Source organism: Anas platyrhynchos, chromosome 27 (genome assembly GCF_047663525.1).
Source record: "Anas platyrhynchos isolate ZD024472 breed Pekin duck chromosome 27, IASCAAS_PekinDuck_T2T, whole genome shotgun sequence".
In the NCBI taxonomy this organism is placed as follows: Eukaryota; Metazoa; Chordata; class Aves; order Anseriformes; family Anatidae; genus Anas; species Anas platyrhynchos.
This window is the reverse complement of record NC_092613.1, coordinates 8,129,135-8,156,861: the sequence shown is the minus strand read 5'-3', so window position 1 is coordinate 8,156,861 and position 27,727 is coordinate 8,129,135. Positions and strand designations below refer to the sequence as shown.

Genomic DNA, 27,727 nt, shown 5'->3' with positions numbered 1-27,727 from the left:
ATCTGAGTACTGAGACCTCCTGTCCCCAGAGCACAGACCACGTGTCTTGAGGTAGGCATGTGCTAAGCCCTTCATGCAATTAAAACCATTCACGTGTTCTAATTAATGTATGCACCTAGCCTTGCTGTTTCCAGGCCTGCACAGACAGATGCATGTTCCTGTAGGCGGATCCAGAATTAAAAACTGGGAAATGTCCCCAGGACTCCAGCTCCTTCCTCGCTGAAGCAGCTCTGTTCGCTCTGCTCAGCATCTGCAGCTCTGGGCAGTCCAATATTAAGTTACTCAGGACCGACAGACCTTTCTCGATTTCCCCTGGGAGGCTCTGTCACGAGCCATTGGGCTTCAGCGTGAGAATTTTCCCCTTCATATTCAACCTTTTTTTCCCCATTCCTATTGCATTACCAGCTACCCATGCCTGCATCTCCTGGCAAAGAGCCCCTTCCCACCTGGGCTTTGCAGGATGGATGGAGTGGAGCAGGACATCGTCACCTGCTGGCACCTCAGCACCAGCCCTAACCGGAGATAATCAAATGGTGAGAGCCCCTCTGAAAAGAGAAGTAATTACACGGCATAGACTGCATGCATCTCTTAGGAGAAGAGGACTTGGATTTGATTATCTAGATTCTCCTTAATGCTTTATGATGAAGTTAAGGATGAATATTGCTTTGAAAGCAATTCAGATAGGACTTACCCTTAGAAGGAAAGGCCTTAACCATGAAACAAGTGGCCAAAGTCATCCAGAAGCAACTGTCAGGAGAAGATTTCTGTTTATTTGTCCAAGATGTGATCAGAGAACAGTCCATTAGACAGTCCATTAACTCGGTCAAGCACATACACGCTTCCAAAATTAGCATGTGCTGAATCCACCGGGGAAATTAAAATTTGTGCTGAGATTTTGCTGGCCTCCAGGTGGACACGAGCTGCCTGCTGGAGACCCCTTCCACCGGCCGACCCTGCACCTCCCTTTGAAGCCGATTGCTGCCAGAAACCGTCCGGCCTTAGACACAGCCCGGCTCCTGTTAGAAAGGGATTTTCACACATTTATTTGATCCTGGTTTCAGCCCCCTGCAGAACGGCCTTGTGGTGCCAGGGTCCTGGTGCTGAGCAGCCCCTGGCGTGGGGAGGCTCGCTCAGCCCCGAGGCTGCTGCTAATGACACCCGCCGGAGCGTGGCCCTCCCCACCTCCCCGCTACAGCTTTGGCAGGCAGCTGGAAAGAACGAGGTATATTTGGATCCTGTTTAAATATTGATCACAGCGTATTTTTGCTAAAACCAAAGCCTATTGATTCGCCTGCGAGACTGCAGCCTCAATGCTCTGCCGCGTGTTTTCCTGGAGATGGGAGAAGGCTCCTTGAGTTATGATGTTAATAAGAGCGGCGCAGGAGGAACCCCTGATGTTCAAACCACAGCCTAGGAGGGAACATTTTTCATTGACGGAGGTCTCTGGACACTCTGTGCTTTTTAATGTTTCCCCATCAGCCGTGCTGATGAGCCTTTAATAGAAAGGTTCTGGGAACGGGGAGCTGCAGCTCCCGCAGCTCTCCCACAGCCTCTTTCTGCCATGATTTCGGGCTGAGGGCAGCCAGACATCTTTCAGGATCCAGGGGGGGTCTCCTGGTCCACGGGTCTTGCATGTTCCCCCTGCAGCATGCTGCTTAAGCAGGTAATTAGCTCACTGTGTGGATTTTTGTCTTGGGCACCATCAGGCTGATGCTCACTGCACAGAAGCTGAGCAAATGCTGCGGGGTTTGGGGGTTTGGGGCAGGTGCGGGGCTGGGGTGCCCACAGCTCAGTGGGGTGCCTGGTGCCAGTGGGCATCCCTTCTAGGTCACTACGGACATAAAGAGGGGGAAAAAGATAAAAGCAAGCCCATAGGGTTTATTTGTACACACGTACACACCGTTTTGTTAGCCACTGGCGATAAATAAAGAATAAATCGCTTATCCTGACGCAGCTGCTCAGCCTGACCTGAGAACACTGCAGGGTTTTCTGATATCCAAAGCACATCAGGCAGCAGTGCGATGGCTCAGGCCACCTCCCCTTCTGATGGGACGCGTTATCGTGCTATCAGGAGTGTCAACACACAACACTTCAGAGAAGAACAAGTCACCCCCTCCGTACCCCCCGCTCCTGTACTTGCCTGGTGCAGCTCTCTGCGAGGGGGAGGATAAATCCTTCCCATCCCGTGCAGCGCTCAGGCTACCACGAAGCCTGAGACTTGGTTAATCTGATTATTTAGGGGACAAATCTCTCCTGCACATCTGTGGCTGAAGAAGGTTCTCAAGGGAAAAGCCAAATTAAATTATGCCCTCCACAGTGCGGTATGTGGGAGAGCAATCCTGCAGCTACCACGCGAGAGTGGCAGCCTTAGGTTTCAGTCCTATCTGACATTGATTCACTTTTCTTATTGCAAAGCACTTAAATTCTCCATTTCTCATTTCCCAATCTCCAGCACAGGAATATAATCCTCTGCCTCTCTTGGAACCCTGGGATTGTGCCCCGTAAAGGAGTGCATGCCCTCGGGTGAATGAAACCATTTCAGACTGAAGTATTTTTACTGGGTATTTGAAGAGATCCCTCTCAGAAATATCAGCGATTTGTGACACTTTCTGTATTTGTGATACAGCATTTCCTTGCCCCATTTGAAGGAGAGACTAAATTGCAAGGACAATCACATCCACTTCTGTTACCAATCCTAGCAGAAGATATTAGTTTTTGAAGGGAGAAATAGAGCCAAGGTTTCTCCTTTTTCATCAAACCCTATTTGTTTTGTTTCTCTTCCTAAAATAACCTGGGGCCATTTAATAGAACTGAAATCTCTGATAATTTTTTAGAAATTGTTGCCAGGCTGCAGAGTAGGTGTTTATGCAGAGTTTTGTGCTTCACCAGCTACCGCTTCTTCAGGATAGGAATAAGTTTTGCTTTGTTTTATTTCATTTCTAAGAGCTCAAAATAATCACAAGTCCAAAAAGTTCAAATCATTGTCAACACAGTTGTTCACACAAGAAAGAAAGATAAAATAAAAGAAAGGAAGGAAGAAAGGAAAGAAAAATGAGCATCATTGGCCACAGTTGCAAACATCTTCTATCCCTTGCTCATTTGTCTCAAACAAGTTTTTCAGCAAGAACTTTTCTGGGAACAGGCTGTCTTAAATGAATTTTTAAAACTATCAAAAACAGGTTTTAAATTAGCTGCGCCACATCATTGTCAGGCATGTTTTCAGCAATCAGCCCGCAGAGCTAGACCACGCAGTCTCTGTGCCCAGCTAACTGCACGCTGCGGGCACCGAGCGCTTCCACCACCCGCACTGCCAGGGGCAGCTGCTGCTGGCTCCCTGCTCGCCTGCATGCCAGGAGCCCTCCGGCTTGCAAAGAGAAAGGCAGGGCTCAAAACGGAACTATTCCCTTGTTCCTGTCCCGGAGTTTGACAGGGGACTTGTTTTCTAAAGGGATGTGTTATTAAATCCTGCTGTGCTGGGTCAGGCTGTTGGAATTGTGCTGTTACATCTGACAGCACCTCAAAACAAGTGGCTATGGAAGAGCAGGGCACGCTGTTAACTTATTACATCCATCCACCTTCTGATTTAGAGATTTGTCCATCCAGAAATTGCAGCCAGACCGCTCTGTTCCTAACTGCTCTTGACCTCCCCGGGAATTTGTCCCTCTCTGTCCCGAGCTCCCTCGCCCCCAGCACCGGCTGTGACACAGCACTGATGGCAGCTCAGCCCCACACGTGTAATTCTGGGTTGTGAGACAAACGACTGCTTCTTCCCTGCTTCGAATCTGCTGGCTGAGAATTTCCCTGGGCACTCTCTTGCTCTTGCAGTGAAAGAAATATAAAAATGAAAACAGCTCCTGTTGCTCTCCCAGAGACAGCCTGGTGCCATCGCGAGGGGTGGTGCCGAGGACATATTTACAGCTCTGTCTTGTAAAGTTTGCTAGGTTTCATGCTTTATGAAATATATTCAGCCATACTTGTGATTATACTCCAATATGTTTCCAACATATCGTGAAACTGCAGCTAGTGTCAGAACAGGCGGATTTTTAACATATCTTAAACAAATTTCTCCCTTCATTAAAGTAGAATAATTGTCACAGCATAATGTAACTTAATGGTGAAATGGCACACACAGGCTTGTCTCCTGTACCATGGTAATTACGTTTTAAATCTATGGTCTGTGTTAAGTCTGTTTTTCAACATATGCAAAGCGATTTCAAGAGTTACTTAAAATGTTTTTTCCCAGGAGAGCAGAGGGACTGTGCGCTTTGCTGGGGAATGCTGGGCACACGGAGCTGCCCATCCTCGCTCCCAGCAGCAGCAATTCAGGAGCTGGCGAGGTTCTGGCACCAGCAGGTGAATGCCTTGGACTAAACGACATCTGGGAAGGGTGTATTTAGCTTTCTGTAAGTGATGCCATGCAAGAAGCCTCATTTGAGAGTTGAGAGCAGAGAAGCAGCGTAAAAGCAGTCTGGAGAGCACACTTGGAAACAAAATTTTCCATAATTAGACCACAAAGTGGAAAGTCCTCTTAGCACTGCATTACTGAGCACCTGAAAGGAGAGCATGAAACATTTCTCAAGGGGCCACCAAACCTGGAGAAGCAAATCACTAAGGCCAGAGAAAATGAGATTAAATTGAACTTCTAAGATGCAGTGTGTCTACTGACCTCCCTCATACCAAGTGCTTTCTTCATGCTCCTGTTCTTAAAACAGGGAAAAAAAGAATCCAGGAGAACGCATGCTGTTCAGTAGATAGCTGGGGGCTGAGTTGGATTTGAATTTTGATCAAAGTTTTTCTCATTTGACATGCTTTTCTGTGTCTGCAGTCCCAATCTGCCTTTTTCGTTTAAAATAATGCGTCCCATATAAGAAAACTTAGCCACCATACCTAATAGGAAACCCTGGGCTCATGAAAGGTAGTTTCTGCTATCTCATGGTCCTTCTACAGAATCCAGCTGATGGGGAAGGGAAAACGAAGGGGCCTCTGCCTCTTTCCCATGCAGCAGCACCAGCAAGAGTGGGCAGCCTGTGGGGTGCCCTGCAATAACACAACCCTAACACCCAACTGCTGCCCATGTAAGAAAGAAGCCAACTGCACAATTTCCTCATTTGTTTCCCTCCATTGAATTCAAAGAGCAGCCTCCAGTCTTCCTCCTCCTCTTCTTTTGGGAACACAAAGAGGAGATGGACAAACCCCAGCACACGATGGCGGGGGCAGAGCCGCCAGCTGGGGAGGGCCCTGTCCTGCTCCCGTCCACGAGATCAGCATTCATGCCATGTCAGATCTGCAAACTGCTTGTTTGCTTTGAGGAAACACACAATATGGTCCAGACTGCTGATGCAATTGTTTTATCAAGAGTCTCCCCTGTGGCCTGTGCCTTAGCACATCATCCTCATTGCACCAGAAGCAGCAGCAGAGCAACCCACCAGTTGTGTTAGCCAAAACCAGGGGCAATATCAAAGAAAAGCATCCAGAATGGAGAGAAAGAAATGGAAAATGCACCCAGCTGGCTTGCTTTGTGCAGGGTTTGGTTCTGCCGTGCTGTGGCTCAGCCTCGTGCCCCTCCGTGCGCTGCCTCCAGTGCTTGGCTGAGTCCAGCCCCAGGGGCAGCAGCAGGTGTGTCTGGCACATCAGATTCGGGCTTTCCCACTCAGGTTGCTCCCATCTTATCATAGAAAAGAGCTGTGAGACAAGCCCAAAGACCTCTGCACAAAAAAAAAATAATCATATAATGCTGCTCCCACCCCCACTGCAAAGCCACTGCAATATTTTGAAACATGGATTATCTCCAGCTTCTGCTCCTCTTGATGGTTCCACCTCGTTCGTCTTGCGACTCTAATTTCCTTCAATGCGTGTTTTCTTTACAGGCTACTAAGTACAGAAAACTTGAAGCAATCAGCTGAAGTTTATGCATCGACATATCACTTTGTTCGCTGTGAATTCATTTCCAAGGGGGCGGTGAACTTTAATGAAGTTGCAGACTGAATCACGCCGGTGTGCTCCGGCACAGGCAGGAGCCTGGAAGAGGCCTGCCCTCAGAAGGCTCCCCGACCAATTCAAACCTCAAACACTCAGTCAGGCATTTGTGTTTCTTTAGGGTACCCCTCCTTGATCTGAAATCCTTATTTCTCCGGATCTGCTCCATAATAAATGCTGCTGAATTTTCTGAATCCCAACTATTTTTTTGCAGTGACCACCTCGGTGCCATGGGAGGCGCTGGGGACAGAGGGGAGCAGAGGAGCAGCAGCAAAGCCGAGCTCTGCAGCCGTGCCCCCAGCTGCAGCCTCCCTGAGCCCGGGTCCCCCCTCCCACGTCACATTTTGCTGTGGTCTTTTCTTGGCCAAGTTCTCCTTTGCAAAAGCAGCACCAGACCGGCCCTGCTGTGCCACCTAATTAGAAATCTCTGCTGAGCACTTTGTGTGTGTGCCCGTGCACGCGTGCACATTTTTTTTTTCCCTCTTTCTGAGATGTGAGTGACATTGCAAATGCAACTTTCATCTCGGAGACTCGGAGTGTTGCCATAGAAATTGCAGCGGGGGAGCCACCAGGTCGTTAGCTCGTGCCCTAAGGATTGCAGCGCTCAGCGGGGGCTGCTCCCTGCTCCCATCCCTGCTGCGCCCTGGCACCGGGCTGAGCTCCAAACCCAGGCAAGGAAGGAAGCGCCCTGCTCCCTGGGATCGATTTCTAAGCACACGCGTGTGTGTGACCACACTCACCGGCAGGAATTACAGTAGCTGTTGGAACAGGCAGCCATGGGCCTGCTCAGGAAAAGCGAAGCTAAAGAGCTAAATGAGTGTTTCGGATAATGATAATAATAATAATCAGCATCGCTTTTATTGCAGGCTCTCCTCAGACACTGTGCTGCTGCATACTCACGAGGAATTGGTGCTCGGGGGGCCAGGTGAGCGGCGTCGGTCCCGTGGTGCAGGAGAGATGTGAACGGTGTGAGGGGAACCCAAAACCCTGCGGAGGGACAGGACCACGGCACCCCCGGGTGCCCCATGGAGAGCCTGGGTCAGGTGCACCACAAAATGGTGCTTGCTGAAGGAGTTCGGCTCACGGACGGCACCCTCCTCGCCTCTCCTCTGACAGATTTCTCTTCCAAACAACTTCATTTCTTCGCGGATTTGTTTATTCTGAAAGGTCAGGGCACTACATTGTACCCTGCATTATCTCCTCCCTGCTTCCCCGCGGCCCCAGCCCCACAGTAATCACGCCTTCAGCACCTTTCTGCCAGGCTTTGACACTCCCCAATCCAGCTGAGACTTCTCAGGACTTTAATTAATGAGATAACAAAAGGGAAAACACCCAAAGAGTGAACCCCCGAGTTGAAGACTTTATCTGCTCTTTGCAGCTGTATCTTTTTTCTCCTTTTTTTTTCTTTTTTTTTTTTCTTTTTTTTTTTTTTCTTTTTGAGCTGCATTCCAGGTCCGTCAATACCGTTTCCCATTAAATTAAATAGCTTATTGACTGGTGTGAGACGTAGCCACGAGGCCGATAGGATCCGCGCGCGGTGCTTTCCCAGTGCAAACAATCACAGGTCACTGCACAGTAAATCAGTCGGTAATGGAGTTTGAACTCTGAGAATCAGTTCTGTGTACCCTTTTTATTTGTTTTTAATTTGTATCAATGGTAATTCTGTCGGTTTCAATTTATGTGACGGCAGCAGGTTGTGGAGCAGCGGAAACACCATTTTTCTTCTTGTTAACCATTGAGCTCGCAGCACCGTGGCAGCCAAGCGTCTCCGAGCTCCCAAGTGTTAAGGTTTCTTGGTACCAGCAGAACCCTGTGTTATGTTATTTTCCTCTCTCTTTCTTTTCCATCAGAGCCGTCTGAAGATGCCCCTTCCTGCTTCCAGCTCTCAACCATTTAGGACCTTCCACACGGATTTGCGAGCTGAGCAGTCATTCGTGACTCCCTGCATTTACCTCATCCCTTTTTGAACCCGTTTAACACAGCCAGCAGCTGGGACACCTGGTGGCATCGAGCACTGCAATTTAATTATGAATTATATTAAAAAATGACTTCCTTCTGTTGCTTAAAACTTGCTGACAGCTAATTTTGGCAGGTGTCTGCTAATATTTACTTTGTGTAAATTAATGAATAATCATTCCTGACACTTTTTTTTTTACCCTTATAAATCCCCTCTGCTCCAAGGTACGGGTCCTGGTCCAGCACCCCGCTCCGAAGCATCCTGCCCAGGACATAAAACCAGCCTGCTGCTGGCCTTTGTGCCTTGTCTGCTTCTGTGCTGTCCTTTTTCTGCTGGAAGACACGAGCTGTCACCGCGAGCATGCCAAGTATTTATAAAGGTGCATAAGGTTTCTTCTGTTTGTTTCATTTTCCATTTCCTCCTCAATAATTCATTTAGTCCTGCTCACCTTTTGGCCTTTGCTGGGGCTTCAGTTTAGCATTTCAGAGAGCGATCCACAAACACTTCACTCGCAATTTTCTGAGCACAAACACTTGGAGCAGTGTCCATGGTGCTCACTGCCTGTGCACGGTTCGGGCTGTGTTCCCCGGGGTGTTACTTGGCACTTGCAATCAGCGGCCACGACTGCCTGCTTTTGCCTCAGACCCTCAGGATTCCCAGGTCCTCCAGGAGCCCCCCGTGGTACCTCCAGGCCCCAACCCTGCAGCTCAACCTCTCCTGCTGCTCCAGGGCACCTTCCTCTGCTTTCATTTCGGGGAGTTGTGCCTTGCCGTGCCTCAAGCCAGCCCCCAGCACCGAGCACTCACCCATTTCCATTTTGCTCCCTGCCACGTGCACTTCTCCGCTGTCTCTCCAGGGGCTGCAGCTCTGCAGCAAGGGTTCTGCACGGTGCAGCTCTGTTTGTACCGATGTGGTAGTCACACTGCTTTGCTTCCTGCTTGGTCTCTAAAGTTTTTCAACAAAACGAAGCAAATTGCTCACGTACCCAGCTTATGAAGGGCTTTAGTGCTTCGTGGACTCACCGAAGTGACAGTAAGAGATGACTGGCACCTCAGGTGGTTAAAGCAGCGCACTAGGACAACGTTATCACTACAAACTACATCATAGACACCAGGGAATGTCTCGTGATGTTCCTACAAACACGGAGCCTGTCCACAGTGCCTGGGCTGTGTGCTGAAGCTGCTGCCAGGACGAGAGGCACCGCTCTGCACGGGCACAACGTGCCTGGCTTTACAGAGGGGGCGTGCAGAACACGTCTGTTTGCAAAGTCACACACACACACGTTTCTCCTCCACAATATTTTGGGAATCTACACAGACGTGTTAGGAAAACTGTCACTTGCATAAACTTCTTTGCAGCCAGAGTGTGATTTTTTTTTTCAGAGCTACTAATCAAAGGCTAGAGTGGAATCAGCTCAACAAAAAAATATAAATAAATAAATTCAAAGATCGCGGACTTATAAAATGCACCAAGGAATTACAGGAATGAGACTTAGGAGAGGTGCAATGAGGAATGAGCCAAGGTGAGCCACTAACGAGCAAGGTGAACAGCCCTGCTAGAGGTAACGGTGCCGAGGACCACGGCACGCACCCACAAAGGGAGGGTGCAGGCAGGAGGAACAGGACACAGAGACTTCACCCAGCCGTGGCCTTGGGGAGCAGCAGCAGGAGTCACCAGGCTCACGGTTAACTGTGCTGGCAAGGAACGGAGCAGGAGGAGATGTGAGCGGCTATGGAGTGTCTGTGGGCTGCACGGGGTACCACGGGTATCGGTGCCACCTAAAGCTCGGTGCCTATTAAATGATTTCCTACAGGGACGGGCTCGAGGCTGCACCGCAGTGCCCAGACGTGGCAAGCACTTCTCTCTCTTGACTTCTCTTTCCTTCTTTGCCACCCACTAAGAGCTGTGGGCTCAAGGGCTACGGATTCAGGTGATGCCCCCGGTGCCAGCCTCCCCTCCGCTGCCAGGTGCTGTCGGACAACAATTAAGAAACACCTTTTAATTACATGTGAACCACGCAGGATTTACTCAACTCAATCTAAATTAGAGATTTTCTGTGGGCATGCAAGCTTCTCCAAACAGACCAAGGAAGATAATAGATTTTGCGATCTCTTCTATCACACGGCAAACAATCCTGGCTCACAAAACTATAAATCAGAGGCTAATGGATTTTCAGTGATGCGCTTTGGCCCTTTGCACATCTTTTAATTTGCTTTTAATATGTATCGATCTCCCCCCTTTTTGCTCCAATCCTTCCCGTGTCAGCAGGTCAGAGGAGGTGCCAAGCGGGGAACATCCTCACAGCAATACAAAGCCAGGAAAAGAGGTGTGCAGCTCCCTGTGCATGGGCTCCACCACCTGCCTGCACCGAGGTGGCCGGGCTCGCCTGGCAGACCCCACGGTGACGGGTTGGGGCCGTGCCAGCACCGAGCTGTGCCATCTGGGGACCTGTCACTCAGCACACGCTGATTTCCCTGGGCTGCAAACCACCAGCCCTCCGCCCAGGCGGGGCTTTCACCTGCCAGAGAAGGACAAGCAAGTTTCTGGCTTGTACCAGAGATCCTAGGAATTGCAAGAAAAAGAGGTGCTTGCTGGGCAGAGGCACGTTGCCTCGTGCTGCAGGGAGAGGACGGTCTTCCTGCTCTCCTCACGTTCAGTCCTGAAGAATAAATCTGAGATGGGAAACGACTGATTGAATATCCATGATAAACCATTTACAGCTCAGTCCTAGCCGTGCAAAGTGCCGTCAAACAGTTCTGGATAAGAAGTGTGTTAATAAAAATCATGATCCGCACACAAACAGAAAGGGGCTAAATTCTTCAAATAAATGGCTCACAACAAATAATTTGACCGGCTCTCATGATCGGCTTACGCTCTGAAGCATTAAGATTATCAGCTCCATGTAATTTTCTCCTAGCTGATGTAGCTGCAAAGACTATTCATATTCATATAAATGTCTAATGTCTAATCCTCTAATCTAATCCTTTTTTTTTCTGCTTGTGCTAAAGCTCCACAGCCAATACTCAAAAGCCCTCTGAGCAATGGAATTATTGATAAATTACTGCAGGAAGGAGGAGCACAGCACGTATCCCAAACCCACCAAGCTCTGCCTCTTCTCAAAGAGTTTTTATTTTCCTGTTAAAAAGTCGATGTGTGGATTTGCAGGACGATTGCAGGTATTTTTCCTCGCTGATATTTCCACGTCCTTCCCTCGTGTCAGAGGACAGCGATCATCTTTCACTCTGGCTTTCAGAGCTCTTCAGCAGCAGTATCACTTCTTCACTGTGTCAATTAAGCTTCACTGCTGCAAGTAACAGAGGAGGTCGTTTGCTCTGTTATTTATTCTCCCAAAGGCAGTGGGCACCTCTGGACCCTGAACTCAGCACAAACGTGGTGTTGTGAGCATCAGGAAGGATGCGTGCCCTTCGTCACTGGGGCGTGGGCACACACAGCCAAGTCCTTCTGAGCTAAGCGTGGTGCAAATGCAGTCAGACAGCTTGGGTCTTGCAGATGTCACAAGCTAAAAGGAGGAGAGAGCATTCGGCGCTCAGGTGCATTTGCCAGACTTAAATAATGCAGCAGAAACCTGGGGAAGTTTCCCAGAGCCAAGCCCGGCACTGCCTGCAGGCAGAGGCTTGGGGGCGAACAGTCCTGGGTGAGAGACAGCAAAGGACCTGCTCCGACTGGCCAAGTTATAATGGCAATGGGTAAAACACACCTGGGCTGTACCTGCATAAAGCACAGGGTAGCTTCTGAGAGCATTTCCTTCTCTTTCTGTCACAATTTAGGTGTGACGATTTGTACATTTTACTTCCAATGCTACCGGGATGACATCTTCCTGCTTCGCTGCTGCTGGTCCTGACTACATCCACGGCAATCTGAAATTTATGTTACTGGAATTAATTCCTGACCTTCACTCAATGCACTGCCTGCAAAGTCTCCTTAGCACAACGCAGCCTTCATTTTGGAAGCGGAGCATGGGAAAACTTCCTGCAGGTAAAGTCACAAACAAAACCTGCACACTGAGGTCCTGGCAAGAAACGAGGCCAGTTGCAAAGCTCCAGCCGAAAGGGATAAATACGGCAAAAAGACAGACCGGGAGATAAGATAGCGAGCTGTATAAGCGTGGTTCCTGTGCCCAAGCTTATTCAGGCTGCAGTCTCTCCGCTGCTGTGTGTGCAGCAGTGCATTTATTTCTGTATATTTCGTGTGGGCATGCCCTGGGGTAGGAGCTGTACAACACATGGGAATTACAGACCCAGACAGTCTGTGGCCTCTGAGCACTTCGCTAAGAAAAGTTATAATCCTGGAACTGTTTTTCACTCAGAATCAGGCTGAAACTCATCCATCCATTATCTCACTTAGACCAACAAATAAGCATCAAACGGGACCTTCTTGCAAATCGCTGTGGACTTGGACCAATTTTGAAACACTGCCCTACAGCAGGAAGACTTAGTATCCTATTATTAGTCCCCCGAGGCCAGCCAGCTTCTCCATTAACTTTTAGCTCAAACTAATAGCACATTCATAAGCAATTTTGTGGGTGACTGTATCTGAGGCTTTAAGCTGCTATATATATTTTTTTTCCCTTAGAAATTATCTTTTTGCGTGATGATATGGAATTATTTAGATGACAACTCACATTAAAAGACCCTGTGCTCTTATAGGCAAAGACTTTTTTTTTTTTCAGACAACACTGTTATAAAATTGTTTGAAATCTACTGACTTCAAGGGACAGAGTTTTGCCCTGATTAAAAAGAAAGACTTTTTCATTTGAATACTGCCCTTTTTAATAGCTTCACCAGGCATTCCCACCTCAATAGGTTTTTAGCTGTGTTGTCAGAGGAAGCCGTTCTGTATTATAATTCTTCCACATGCTTTTTGCAGATACCGAATGTTTTGCAAATACAAATCATCTTTAAAAAACGCTTCTTTCTGTCCTTGTTGTATGCACATCTTTACTTCTGTTTAAGCTTGGCTATGGACAGACAGATGACAGCTCTGCGTGTTTCTGGAGCTCTTTTCCCTCAGTTACATCTGTTGCACTCAATATAGCAAAATAGTTTTTGTATTTGTTTGTGTGTGAGTGATAACATATGCATATGTTCTCCAGAAATGCATACAATGCCTGAGTCAGCCATAGGTAGGAAATGTGCTTGGAGAGGTTCATTGTGAGAAGCTCCCTCATTAATCCAGGGAAGAAGCGCGGCACAGACATAGACACACTGCCCTGTCCTCCCATTTCACACAACAAATACACTGATTTGCCTATGTGCTGCTTCTGCTCCACAAACACAGCTAACACTGTCATTTTTATTCCACTTGTTCGTTTTCTGGGGAGTTTTTTGAGGGACTGCACGATTCAGAGGCAGCAGTGAGCAGGGACGGAGCCTTTCCGTGGGAGGTCACCGGTTCGCAGCCCAGGTCTCAGCTGTGCAGAGGGAAGGTTTTACCATCAGTGCTTGCCCAGGGTCTTGCAGGAATGATTTGGCATTTCTGATTTCAGGTCCACGCAAGTGTCTCTGCAATTGTCTTTTAGCAGGCCCTTGTTACCAAATGCAGCAACAGGCCTCGAGGCTGAGTCCCAGTCCAGGAGAGCAGTCGGACACAAGCTTCAACTTCATGAGCTTACATCCTAAGCTCACCAGAAGTTAATCATATCTTCAGCTGACCCAGGGTAGTGGGTTTATAAATAGTAAATTACTTCTGGACAAAGTAACAGTGCTGAGCCTCCGTCCTCCCCACAGCGATGCGCACCCTTGCTCAGACGAGAGGGCCGGGCAGAGCCGCACGGAGGGGCAGCACCGACTGATGTGGTGACTTGGTGCTTGCAGGTGGAAGAGAGAGGCCTTCTCCCCCCAAAACATGAATGTTTCACCCTTCGGAACCAAGTGCTATAATCCCTGACTATGCGCAAAGGAGCTTTTCCTAGCTGAACTAAGAGTATTTCAGTGTCTCAGCAGCGGGTTAATGCAGCTTCTGTGGCTTAGACGGCAGAGAGGGCCAGGCAGATCGGGTTAGGATGTTCTTTCCCTTTTGAGTGAAGCTTTCATTCCACAGAGGTCACACATAAAATTAAGTTCAGGTCTGAAAATGTTTTTTTTTTTCCCTTTGCATGTCCAAGCCCCGCAGTCTGGTGCCACCCAGCCGCAGCACACATCGATGGGGCTGCTGCCGCCCAGCAGCCGATGCGGGGGCAGCCCCCTTCCCTGCCCCCTCTTCCCTCAGCCTTTAAAGCACTTGCAGATCTAAAAGTTACAGACTTGCTTTTGCTCTCTTTTTCATTAAGAGGAAGGTGTGTGCTGCCCGGATAACCTCTCCAGCATGGCGTTATTGGCCACCCGTCCCCTGCTGATGGGCTTGTTGGCCCGTACCCATGAGGGCGAGCCTTCACGGTGTAGCCATCCTAAGCATCTTATCAAACCCGAGCCAAGACGAGGATAACAACCTGAGACCTGATTAATGACCAAAATCCACATGTGAGTGGCCTCGCTCATGTGCTCTGGGGCCAGGTCTCTGCCTGGTGCCACGGCAGCACTCAGCACCATCCTGCAGCAGCAGCTTGTGGAAGGAGAAGTTTCTCCCCACAGCCTGCAACCACTGGAGCAAGGCTCAGTGCGCTGCCTGGCACATCCAGCATGGAAGGACGCAGAGGAATGCTGCCCTCCCCTCAGAGCTTTTCCAACCCCAAAGAAAGGCAGCTGCATGGGGAGAACCAGTGAGTGACCCCCGCTACAGGCGGGGTCTTTCCACGTTTGCCCAAGCACAAAGGAGACAGCTGCCAGAGCAGAGAGAGCTGAAGGACTCAGGTCCACCAGTATCACCAGCACAACCAGTCCCTCCTGCACACACCGGGGCTCATCAGCCTGTCACTGCCCCAGCTCCTTAACCTCAGAGCCCGTCCACCAGCAGGAGAAGCGCCTGTTTGTAGGCTGGAGATCTGAACAGCACTGCCAACATTTCAGAAGGCCAAAGCTCACCGACGGTTTCTTGGGCACTTTTAAACATCCTTCCGACTGTTTTTCAAACACTGACCTTTGACTGTGCAAGGAAATAAATAGACACATATATAACAACAGGCTATATGAAAAATAAAGATGTTGACATTAATAAATCATTAAAGGATTTCTATGCCCAACAGCAAGCACAGACCTTTTATCCCTTATTTCTAGCTTTGCGTCTGGCAACTAATCCTGTGAAAACAAGAACAAATTATTTATATTCTTTTAGTATTCCATAAATCAAATATTGCTTTGAGGACTGAACTAATATTTTGCGAACTGAATATGGGATTTAGTCTGGCTTGCTACACGCACTGAATCTCAGTCTGCAGTGGCATGAGAAGGCCGAGAGAGAAGAAATCCAGAAATACAAGGAATCTGAAATGTAGGCAGCAGGAGGAAATAATTTACAGTAGCATTGCCCAGTTTGGCTTTGTGTACTGAAAGAGCTCTGAATTGTAGTTATTGTGTTTTCTGTACCGACATATTGCTTTTAAATGCAGATAGCGTGAATCCATCAAAACATTGTTTGCTTGTTTCGTGTTCCCTACATGTGAGAAGACATCGATATAGTTTAACTGCGAAAACACATCCATCTACCCTCTGCACCTCCTTTATTAAGCTACACTTTGGCAAGAATATAAAAAAAAACAAAAACATATCCAGCCACTTGTGTTTTAAAGAAACAGCAGAGCCAGAAGCTGTGGGAGTTCACCACGTTGGTCTGATTTACATCCGGACCGACAGTCTGTAAACCATGCTGCAGCAGATGGGTGCTCTGAGCAGCCACGTTCCGGCCACCTGAAAAGCAGGGTTTATAAAAACACCGACAGACCTTTAACTGGAGCTGTGTGAGCAGCGGCGCTTCCATAAACAATATTTTATTGATTAGAATAGGCAGAAACTCTGGTTATTTACAGCAGACTTTTTCACAGCACTTATTGATGTGCCTAATGCTCACAGGGGAAGGAGAGGGAAGTGGCAGATGTAAGGAAGGGACTCGATGCAGTACAGAACCGCTCCTGTACATCAGCCCCACGGGTATCAGAGTCCCCGAAGCGTGGGGCAGCACCACGGGTACCCCTCACCTTCCCCACCCGGAGCTTTTCTGGGTCATGCCTGCCTGTGGCCAGAAACAGCAAAGGCTTTTTTTTTTCTCCTCCAAGTGAAATAAATGAGCGGTATAAAGGAGGGAGACAGCAGGGTGTTGCGTTACACTGTGACCTCCAAGCATCAGCAGAAATTAAATGGAAAACTCAGAGCTGGTGGGAGGAACCGGCCGCACGGCTCGGTGGGAGCCACCAACGTGCAGAAGAGTTGGGCTTTTCCTACAGGCAACAACCGTTATTAAAACTAAAATATTTAGAGGGGACAAGTGGTTTTCTGGCATTCAGAGAGCAGGATGAGCTATTAGCAAGTGGAAATCTATCGCCAGTCTCACACATGAAGCATCCTGATACCAGCAGGCTGGGACAACGTGGCCTCAGCACGGCATCTCCTGCTCTCCCCGTGCACCTCCCTGCTTGGCTTTGCACTGACAGCAGTGGAGGAAGGCCCAGATTGCTCACAGCACGGTCTGAGCATTATTGCCATAACTCTGAGAAGATGATGATGGCCCATGCGTTCGCACCCAGCTATCTTTGCAATTAACCACTCCCCAGGTACCTCACTGCAGCCCATGGGCGCATCGTCCTCCTCGGGGCTGCGAGCAGACAACGCGGGGAGATGAAACACCAAGCCACCCGCTGGAGAGTCCTCATCAATGATTTTAACCTCCTGACCTGGAATGAAAGAGGTAATTCAATCGCCATGGTAACTGGGTGATGGCCTCTCCCTGGCTGAAGCTGTCACTCCTGGTAAATTGGACTGCGTCGTCCGTCTCGGCTCCGCGACACGGACAGGCCGTGGGCAGCAGGCGGTGGAGGAATCAGCGCTCCTTAAGTACGATAATGATGCGTGACAGCTTAAACTTCGGGTCACTCCTGGTGCAGGAATTGTCAAATATTGTGACAGCACAAGAAGCTCTCCGCACCCTCGCACGCCTGCGGAGAAGTGACAACATCTCCGTGGATTTTTGTTATTTCTTCTCAGCAAGGATCTCAGAAATGCAAATGTTTGTGCAGCTTTCATGGTGGGGTACATTTCTGCAGACTCTTACAGGAAACAAACTCAGACATTCACGATGTAAAGTTTTAACCAGCAGAGCTTCCCCAGGAAGGTTTGGGATGTGTGAAATCCACAGTTCCCCTCTGTAAACCGGAATGAGACCAAATTGGCCAGGCAATTACAAGATCCCGTCTGAATGAGCAGCCGTGTGGGTTAGCGCTAGCCTTAGTAAAACGAGTATCAGCACTGGTAACACCGGAGTGCCTGGAGATCCCAAGTGAGAGGCTTCAGGGCATTCAGGGCCGTACACGCCTGTAGCACTGGGAATGCCAAATTGCCTCTTTGTAGCCACAGACTCAGGTTCAGACAGGCTACATCACCGTCCCGTGGTCAGCTAGGGAAACTGGGCAAGCATCAGAAAGAAAAGCTCTGTCCCACACAGAGGACCACACGAATACAACCAGTCCCACAAATCGACTCTTGGACCGACTCGTCTGTGAGCATGGCTGTAAGGATCTGGGATGAAGCACCTGCACCCAGCAAAGACAAGGAGCGCTCATCCCACTGCCCTGCACGACACCACCACCACACAGCCTGGAGCGCTGGCAGAGCCCGCAGTCAAGTCAGCAGCACGTGAAACAGCAAGAATGAAGGTTTGTTTAATGATTTTTAATTAATTTTAATTACTTACAATTTTTTTGAGCAGTAGCTTAACCTCGCTGAATCTCAGCCCCTCTGATCACTCTGGGACTTCTGCCAGCTTCCTCATTACAGATCAGTTCCCCTAACACCATTTGATAATGAAATGGGTTTTAAAAGAAAGGGACAGAGGAAAAAATCAAATACCTTCGGCAGAACCCCAGGGAGCTGGAAGAGGATTATGATTAGGCATGGAGATAAAATGATAGTTTGGGGGCTTGCTTTATGAATAACGTGTATCTACGTTGGCAGTGTCCTACTTTTGGAAGACAAAAGGTATGGAGGGGCCTGTAAGGACTTCCCACCCTCACAGCTTCTTGCAGGCACCTCCCTAGGTGAGCAAGCAAAGGCAAAGGCTGGGACCTGGTGTGGCCACAGAGGAGCTGCACTGGCACATAAAGCCAGCCGAGGTAGCAGAGACAGCATTTCCTACTCTTCTCAACTCTGTACCTCTCTGAGCAAGTTGGTCTCACCCTGTAAATCAGCGTGTTTGCCCACAGACACCCCTGCCCAGCAGAGCCTTCACGTCCTGTGGGGATTTTTCTGAGCATACCAGGAACTTTGCCCTCCTGCACCTCCTCAGTCTCCCTCTCAGCTGACCATCTACAACTCTCCTCAAAGCCCCAGGACCATTAGGTTTGATTCAGGGAAGTTTATTCCTTTTGCTTTCTCTGATCTCCTCTTTACAACTGGGTCTTTCTTCCAGCTTTATTTTTTAATACATATATTAGTCACTGTCACTAGCATCCTTTTCCACCTGTATCTCAATGAGGTCCTTCTGCAACAAAAGGCACTTGCAAGCCACGTCCTGTTCCCTATGAAACTGCCTAGGCTTTATCATAACAAGTGTGTGGATGTTGCAGTGAGCAGGTAGCACTGGATATGCTTCTTTTCCTCTCTGTTATTAATACGCACTGCTCTGGTTCATGATTCAAAACTTTCTCCCTGTGGCTCTGATCTCAGCCCAGCTGATCTCCTGCCCAGCAGCCCTGGGCACGCTTCAAAGGATCTGTTGTTTGGGCAGGGTACAGAAAAAAATCTGTAATTTCTGGATGTTCTGCTGAGGCTTATCTGAACCTCAGTGCAGCTTCTAAATCTGGGCTTTAAGTCACCTCAGAGTGCATTATCGTAAGAGATGTCTGGGCATCCACAGCCAGAGCTGTAAATTCTCTCAAAAACGCAAGTCCTTCTGTGGCTGTGCACCTTGGGTTGTGGGCAGCAAGGAAGAAGACGGGAGGTAAAGAAGATTTTTTTTAGAGCACATATAACGTAGAAAATGAGAAAAATGTCTCATGTGTTTATTCCTCTTTCTGCCTGCATTGGCTTTCCTGGCAGATGTATTGCAGTTACCGCATCCCCACTGGCCTGAGGGGCTCGTGTTTTCAGCCGGCTGCTGTTTGTGCACAGCCACGCATCAAAAACATCTTCGGGAACAACAGCCAAGCCTCCAGGGGCAGTCGCGCAGCCTCCAGAACTGATACGACCCTGTCTGGCTGAGGGCCTGCCCTGAACTGAAGCTGAAGCATGTGCAAGTCCCTGCAAACAGCCACCGGCTGTGACAGAGTGTCCCCTGCCCAGGAGGGTGGTGGCAGAGCACGGAGCAGTGCTGGGGAGGAGCTGGAGCAAGTTTCGGAGAGGAACAGGGCTGGGAGTGAAGGTGAACTGGGCAGCAGGACCGGGGCCATGTCCCACCTCCCTGCCACCAGAGGGCTGTGCATAATTCATAGGCCATAGATTGTGTATATCTTTTTCATGAAAGTTTAAACAGACTGGTTATTACTATTGACCATTAAAAGGCAATTTTTCCCCCATGTGTGACAAGGACTATTGACATTCCCGTATCCTTGGAAAAGGTTAGTTGATGTCCTGACATCTTCAGAGCCCCGCTGCACTTCTGCACCAAGTGCTGAGGCAATGGAGCCTCTGAGCTGGCACGGAGTTAACAAACAAGCTGCATTTTAAAACATTGGCTGCTTTTATAGCTGTGGACAAAATGTGCCATTAATGCACTATTAAAAATTTGAAAATCTGATTTTATGCTTTTAGACTTCATGCTTTATTACTGAAGAAGCCAGACAGGATCTTCTGTCTGCCGCAGACAGCATGGCGCTATATAGCAGGGGCTGAATTATTTTGCCCTTGTAACCCCACTGAAATACTGCTGGCAGTACTGCCCCTGATCTGAATGCATGTGTGGGCATCCCTCCTGCTAAAACCTGTCCTGGGGGCTCCTGCTATGGGGAGCAGGGCAGGGCAGGTGAGCAAGGGCATAGAAAGCTCTGGGGAAGGGATCTGGGGGCGGCTGTGTGCCCCAGACCTCTTGGAGCCTGGAGCCTCAGGAAGGTGATGAGAAGAAGCTAATGCTAAGATATGGAGGCTGACTTTTCTTCTCTCTGCAGCCTGTAAGAAAATTAAATTCATGCCCAATGGGCCTAAACACTCTTGGTAGCACTGAAGTGCAAAATTGAGCTAATACCTTTCTGATGTTTAAACAAGCACCCGTGATATTTTCATGCCGATCTAGAAGAAGCTCTAAAGCTTTTGGAACTGCCATCACAAACTGTGAGTGATGTTTGAAATAAAAGCAAGGGAAAATATATTTATAGGTGTCAGGGAGTTGTCTGGATAATGCAGCGAAGACAAAGTGTTATGCCAGAATGATTCTTCTGTTTCCAAACTGAACGTTTAGAATGAACCGTGCACCCCTACCCATGAAACTAGCTTAAACATCAGGGAGAAAACTGCTAACGTGAATCCAAATTGTACTTTTGTAATCATGGGGATAGAAAATAGAGGCAATCTTTAATATGAGGCTATGTTCAAAGAACAAGTGGTGTAGGAAGCCAGTTCCAGCAACTGGAAGCATTACAAAGTATCTCCAGCATGGGAAAAAAAAACAAAACAAAACAAAACAAAAAAACCAGAACTAATTAATAAGCAAACAGTGCCCACCAGAAAGGTGGACGCAATCTAGAGAGAAGGGAAGGAGCCTTGGAAGATTACCAGATGCATTCTACCTATTGCCTGCTCAAGCACATATGAGCAAAATGACTGTTTCCCTCTCCATGTTTACAGCGAGTGAATCAGGAGCAGATGTAAGCTGGGCACTGCCGACTCCAGCAGATAAATGACAATTACAAGCAGAAAATGGAGCTGCTGAGAGCACGCAGCTTTCACTTGGGATGTTCAGTTTAGCTACTGGGGAAAAAAAGAGGGCTGAAAACCAAACTCCTGACAGCAGACGTCTCTTGCTGCAGACCTGCTGATTCAAGCATTGCACGGCTCCTTGCAGACGTATGTAGAAATGTTTAAAGGCTCAATTTGAGCCATTTGTTTCTCATTTTTTGAGCTCTCATTAAAATAATCTGTTCTGATTGTCTGTGGGAGCTATTTTTTGCTCCTCTAAATGGTCACAAAAGGCAGCGCAGATTAGAAAAGGCGAATCAACCCTGTCAAGCCTGTGACTCATCAAATACAGACTCCTGCTCTTTGCTGGCTTCAAAAGCAGACTTCCCCTTAAAATGGCACAAACAGGGACAAAAGCCCTGCCCGGTGCTCTGTGAACATGAGGTTTATCCACTGAAAACGTGTACTGTCATCACCCCACGCTGCCTGCAAGCTGTAGGGAGGGGAGGCCCCTGCACAGGACGGGCCTGCTCCCTGCTGCCTCGCTGTTGGCAACCTCGGGCGTTCCCACTCCAACACTCCCTTTGTCCCACGCCAGAGCCAATGTGCCATCAGGAACAGTGCACAGCAGTATGGGAGAAGAGAAATTGGTTAAGACCTAAGCAGTGTTATTCATTATTCGCTACTCAGAACAGATGTAACCCAGAAGCAGGCCACCAGTTGCAACACGAGGTGTAATAACTTCTTCCACCCCTCCCTCAGCCATTGTCCCCATATCCTGTGCTGTTACTACACACCATGGTGTACCTATATCACCATGGTGAGTTCCTTTCTATCCTCAGCACCTCTGACACTTGTTGTTACCCATCTGTGAGGGTAACACCCATCACTTGCACTCCGTGATGTTTCTGCAGCCAGCCGAGCTTCCTTCCAGGCATGAGGTAGGCCGTGGAAGGCTGAATTTTCGAAGTACCCCAGAATATGCAATTCTGGTCAGGCTTAAAAATAAGCTCAAGATTTCCAGTGCTCATGAAGCAAAAGCCTAATCCTGCCTGTGAGTGCTGAGCTGGGAGCCCTCCCCAAAAACTCTGTCCCTGCCCCTGCTGGAAGCACACCGAGGGCAGCTCTGGCCACCGGCCGGCCCTTCCAGCTGCCCCAAGCTTTGGGGGATTTGTGTGACGAGATGCAAGACACCCAATAACCTCTCCCATTATTAACAGATTGGGGTGAGCAACTTTGCACTTCTTCAGCACAGAGGATTTAACAATCTTACTCTATTTTTTGTCATCATTTCCCTATAAACCTGGACAAATGCCTTTTGTTTTAGCGCCACACTACAGTGAATCTGTTTGTTCTTTGGGCATCTAAACCTTCCTATCACTGACATTTTTAAAGCTCCGATAAAGGATTTTAATTGGCTGAAATGCTGATTGCCATAACAACTGGCTAATGAACCATCTGTTGGCATATGTAATATTTATTTATACGTTTAAGAAACACGGCTGAGGCTCAGGAGCTGTCCCTTCCCAAGGCCAGGGCAGGAAGGGCGGACGGGCAGGCCTGGGATGAAGCTGCACACAGCGCTCGACAGTGACACCAAAATTCATGTTACTGTCCAAAAACAGATGCTTGTGGGGGCTCCAACCCTGCTTGTGGCGTAAGGGCCCGCGCCCACCGGGAACGGAGCGGGACGCGGCTGGCGGCTGACGGGAGGTTTATTTTTAGGTTGTTGATGAAGAGGAGGAGGAGGAGGGAGCAGAGAAAGCCCCTCCACAGAAGTCACATGCATATGCAAAAGGAGCCTAATTGCCCCTCTTTAGAAACTAATCATTCTGGATTTTACAAGCCACATTATAGAACCTGACATGCTTATTTTTCCTTTTATTATGTTTGTAAGCAGTGATCCTATTGAAAAGAAAATCAAACCCTATTTTTGCCAGTCACAACCATCTCTCTTTTTCTTTCTGCCTGCTTTATTTTATTTTATTTTCCTTTCTTTCCGTCAGCTGAATAGAGCAGCATTTTCATGTGTATTAATTGCCCTGTAAAATGCCCTCAAAGTCATTAGAATTCCCCATTCAAAACTATTATCTGTGCCATTATGTCTATGCATTATATTTATTTAAATGTGCCTCTTCTGAATTAGCTTATTTTTAACAGCTAGCCATGCCTGAAATATTGTTCCAGGCCAAGCTGTTCTCAAATCTTTTCTTCTTCTTCTTTTTTTTTTTTTAAATGATAACTTCATAGAAGATTATGATGCTTTATCCTGAGTGGGCTCATAGTTTTAGGCTTTTAACCCTCTTTCTTTTTTCTTTTTATATTTCAAGAAGATCGGCAAGAGACTTCTGGAAATTGTTTTTGTTAACCCCCAGGACTTTCTTACATCAGCACCTCAGGATTTACAGCTATGATTCGTGGCCATCACACTGATTTAAATCTGCAGCAATTTTCACACATTCTGACAATTAATGTTGTCAATGTTCACCACGGCTCCAGTATCTCTGGGTTGGGGATCCAGCAATTCCTGCCACTGGCCTTCAGATACCGCAGCTGGTTTAGGGCTGTGCACCTTTGCGTGATTCACCTCTGCCTGCCCACACCAATATCCCTTTGCAAAAAGGACAAACTCTGCACAGAGCCGCTGGGAAGCTGTAACAGTGCTGTGGAGGTGATGTGGCCGTGGTGGGACAGCCAGACCAGCTCTATACCAGCAGCCTCCCCCCGGCTCCAACAACGCTCTCCTCTGCGGCCACCTTCTCCCGCTTCGCACCATTCTCTTATTTTAATTAGACCAGCCGCTCTGCATCTGCCTTCATTATCCGACACCCGTAATTACTGAATGTGCAGACATTGAAGGAGCAAATACCCCGTCCCTACCCCTTCCTGAGACCTGGCTGTGGCGCTGGGGCCTGCCTTTTGTGCTCCTCGCTTAAACATTCACGAGGAGCCTCGCTCGGGGCACACGCCTCCACGCCTGTGGCTGCACCGTCCCGTCCCTCCGGTGACACACAGGCGGCCCTCCCTGCCTGCCAGCCGCTCTGCTGCCTCTCATTATTTCATCCCCCAGAGAATACTCCTCCTTTCTTCTTTTGTCACGTACCGGGCTAACTGGCAGCTCCTGTTGAATTACTGAAGCGGGCAGCATTAACCTGTGGTCTTACCACGGTAACTTCCCTACCTGCCTTTTCTTGATGACACTTTGTGCTTTGAGGTCACACTTTTAAAGCAGGTAACTTCCCACTCAGTATCCTCCTTTCTCAGCGAGGCAGCGGGGACGTTTGAAACGATTCCCTCCCTCTGGGCTGCAGAAAAACCCCTTCTTCTGTGGCACTGAGCAGGGGAGCGCAGCCCGGCAGCGGATGGGAAATGCTCCTGGTGCAGCAGCGGGATCCCTCCCTGCTCGGGCCCGGGTAGAAGCCTTGCAGCCTGGGTATCTGCCCGGATCCAGTGCAAACACCAAACAAAAGCAATTACAGAAGTCATTCTGAAAGTAATGATTTCTCAGCGCCTTTCACTGAACTGCCTATTCAGAGGGCGGGCAGGCTGCAGTGGCGGTGTCCTGGTTTAACCCCGCGGTCAGCTAAAACAAAACGCTCACAAGAACATTTTCATAAAGAGCCCAGAAGTTTTCCTGGGCACAGCCCGTTTTCCTGCCTCCTGGCCATAGTAACCTGGTTCAGACGCGTGTTATTTACAGGCAGAAATGCAAAGCAGCTCACGAGGAGCAGACCAACATACAGAAGCAGTGCCGTGAATTCCTACTGTAAAACCGGATCTCTGGCAATCACCTCAGCGAAGAAGAATGGAGCATTGTTATTTTTTATAAACACCTCCACGGAGCATCCGCGAAATCTCTAAATTTTAATCCCATTCCTCATAACATTTCTTTTGAATATTTAAGAGCGAAACGGGTGCTCAGATCCTATCTGCCCGTTATATCCTCCTTCATTTCCTTTACAGCGCTCGGATAGCGCAGTGCCCCGCGCGGCCGATGGACGCCTCTCGGAGATGGGCAGATACGGCCGGCACCGACGGAGAGCCCTGCTCCCCCATCAGACAGTGTTCCCCCAAAGGCAGCTGGAGCACCACTGCTTTTATGGCACGGCTGCTGCCGTTAGCAGCACCACACACGATGGGTTTAACCCTTCGGACAGAGGCTGTTGTCTGCCTCACCATCGGGATGCTCGGGAGCAGTTAATGTGCAGGACGCAGAAGGTCAAGCTTCCAGCTGACATAAAAACAGCTTAACCAGTCCCCGGGGGGTGATCAGCTCTGATCCGGGCCCGCCAGGTTCCCCACCACCACCAGATCCCGAGTGTTTTGCCACTAGGTGGAGTTTACAAAGCCTAACACCTCCTCGCCCTGTGGCAGCCCATGTCCTAAGCTCCCGGCTTCAGCAGCACCCCCAGTGCGAGGTTTGGGGTGAGGTGAGGTGGGATGGGGAGCAGCAGCAGCCACCTGGAACCCCCAGCTAGGCTTCAATGTGCACATGTACAAAAAGCAGCACCCAAAAATGGAAAGCAGAGCTGAGTGCTCAGCCCCGTTCCTGCCGCCCACAAAGAGCCAGGCGTCGCTTGTGGGGCTCGGGAGCTGCGGCAGCGTGGGCAGGACGTGCCGGGCATCGTGGCTGGGATGTGGTGGCTCCATATCAAATAATAAATATCATCTACATGGAGAAAGGTATCGATCTGCAGATTTCACTGACATTTACAAATAAATGATGTATTGCAGTTTTTGTTTTGCCAGCTGGGCTGACCCTAACGGCCTTTACATAATTTACTTTTGATTAAAGAAGTGCTTTGACGCAGGGAACTGAAAAAATAAAAAATAAGAAATCAATACAATTATGAGATCAGCTTTAAAACAATGTGTTATGGAACAAAAAACCAGTCAAATCCTTTGAAGATGCTCGTATGTGTGATGTTTAAAGTCATTTCGGAGGTCAACAGATTTTCTACTTGCCGAGAGCTGGAAATTAGCTAAGTACACATTACAGGTTTCAGATTGATTGGATTCAAGGCCAGACTCTAGCAGCAGGTTCAGAAATGGTTGCCCTTTCAGACAAGTCCATGGCAGCATTTTATATTCATCGACAGACACAAGTAACTTGCATAAGAATGCAAAGGAGGAACAGGCTCCACCATTCACTTCCATACATTTAAATATTTAGCGGTGTCACGCGCAATGTAAATAATATCCACTGTACCTAGCGGAAAAATAACTTCTCTAGTTTAAGAAGAGAGGGTTTTGCATTAGCTAATGTAGTGCCATATGTTCATTAAAGCACCACAATGTGCAAAATAACGGTGACAGTAAGTTAAAGTAAAATTCTGGTTAACAATATCCAAAAATATTTTTTTTGGCAACCGAACTGTGCTCATCATACATAATTAATGAGCGTTCTTGCAATTAGTGTGCCCTCGCATAAAGGAAATAACCACAACCTGCTTGCATTTGTGAAGCATGACAAGAAAACCCTCAATTTTTAATAGTCCTTCTGATCCGCTATGCCACACGACTCCAAGATGTTTCACGGTCTAAGAAAATTGGGGAGGAAAGCGGGGTTTGGAAGCACCATTCATGGAGATGGCACCGGCCTGACACCGCGCAGTAACCGCATGTGCTCTGCCCGCCCTGCTTGTTTTGCCATGTACCCAAAGAGCTAATAACGCTGAAAGAAGGGGGAAAAAAATAAAAAGCAAAAAGATGTAAGTATTAGCGACACCACGGCTGTGCCAGACTTATTCAGAGAGGCAGCCCGCTGCAAGCTGCAGGCCCTTTGTTGTGCTCCTTCTGCATCCTTCAGCAAATTCCAGACCCGACGGAGGTAAAACCATCCGAGCCTGGATGCCTGGCTGGGGCACGGAGGATCCCACAGCAATGAAATTAACAGAAAACTTGCTTTTGCTGTCAGTGGGCACAAGATGGAGTCTTAGAAAGTGCTGAACTGTGCGGAGACGCTTGTTGGATATCGAGCAGCTCCTCAGCTGGCGACCACAGCCGCCGGCTGCAGGGCGCAGGGCTCCTCGTCCCCCCGGGCAGGGAAGGGGCAGCCCCAGCCCTGAGCACCCGCACTGGCTTCATGCCCCTGATGTGTCTGATGTGGTGATTTAACGTGGCACAAGGAGACGAGAGAATTAGGCTCGGCGTTATTTATAATTAATGGCTGTGTGTTCCCCGACCGAACAACGCTCACTCATCCTGCTTTTTCGTGATCCCAACAATCAGTATTCTGTAAACTCTCCTCTGATGTTTAGGAATCGAAGTGCTGTTTGTCATCCTATCTCCCTCACCAGAAGTCATGATTGCAAAACATCCCAGACGAAACAAAAGCCCCAGAAATACATACATAAAATCAAATAAATAAAAAGGCAGTGGCACCGACTGATCTGAAGAAAAACAATCAACTGTGAGCCAGTTTATTCAATCTGCCTAATGCAAGGAGGTTGCAAACATCCCACTGTTTGCTCTGTGACTTTTTTTTCCCTTTTGGCAGCAGTAAAAACAAATAAAGCTGAACCACTCGCTATTCAATTTGAGGGCTGAACGAAACAGAAGAAATGAAAGCCAGCAGCAGAGGGAGGACACAGACATTTGGCCCAAACCCTTTTCGCAAGGACTCTTGCAAAACTACCTCTTTGTAAATTGTGTTTAGGAGGAGTTATTCTAACGGTGATGCCCAAAGATTCACACAAAGCTCCTGCATTTTTTCTTGATTAAGCATTTGAACTTTTTTTTTTTTCTTTAATCTGCCTTTCTTGGTTGGTTTGGCTCCTGCTTCCAGACACCGGGCTCCTGTCATACATTTCTCTGCTAGATTAAAAAATACTTTGTACCTCGTTCTTTCTCTCTGTGAACA

The 27,727-nt window shown here is 48.4% G+C and overlaps 1 protein-coding gene and 1 long non-coding RNA gene across 6 annotated transcripts in view; one reads left to right on the top strand and one right to left on the bottom strand.

Moving 5' to 3' along the window:
- Nucleotides 1-27,727, bottom strand: part of PLXNA2 (plexin A2) — a 412,814-nt gene that overhangs the window by 223,967 nt on the left and 161,120 nt on the right. The window lies entirely within an intron of this gene.
- On the top strand, nt 6,370-9,446 carry LOC119713985 (uncharacterized). Its single transcript, XR_011805091.1, has 2 exons — nt 6,370-7,143; nt 7,827-9,446. It is a non-coding gene; the product is annotated as an uncharacterized lncRNA (long non-coding RNA).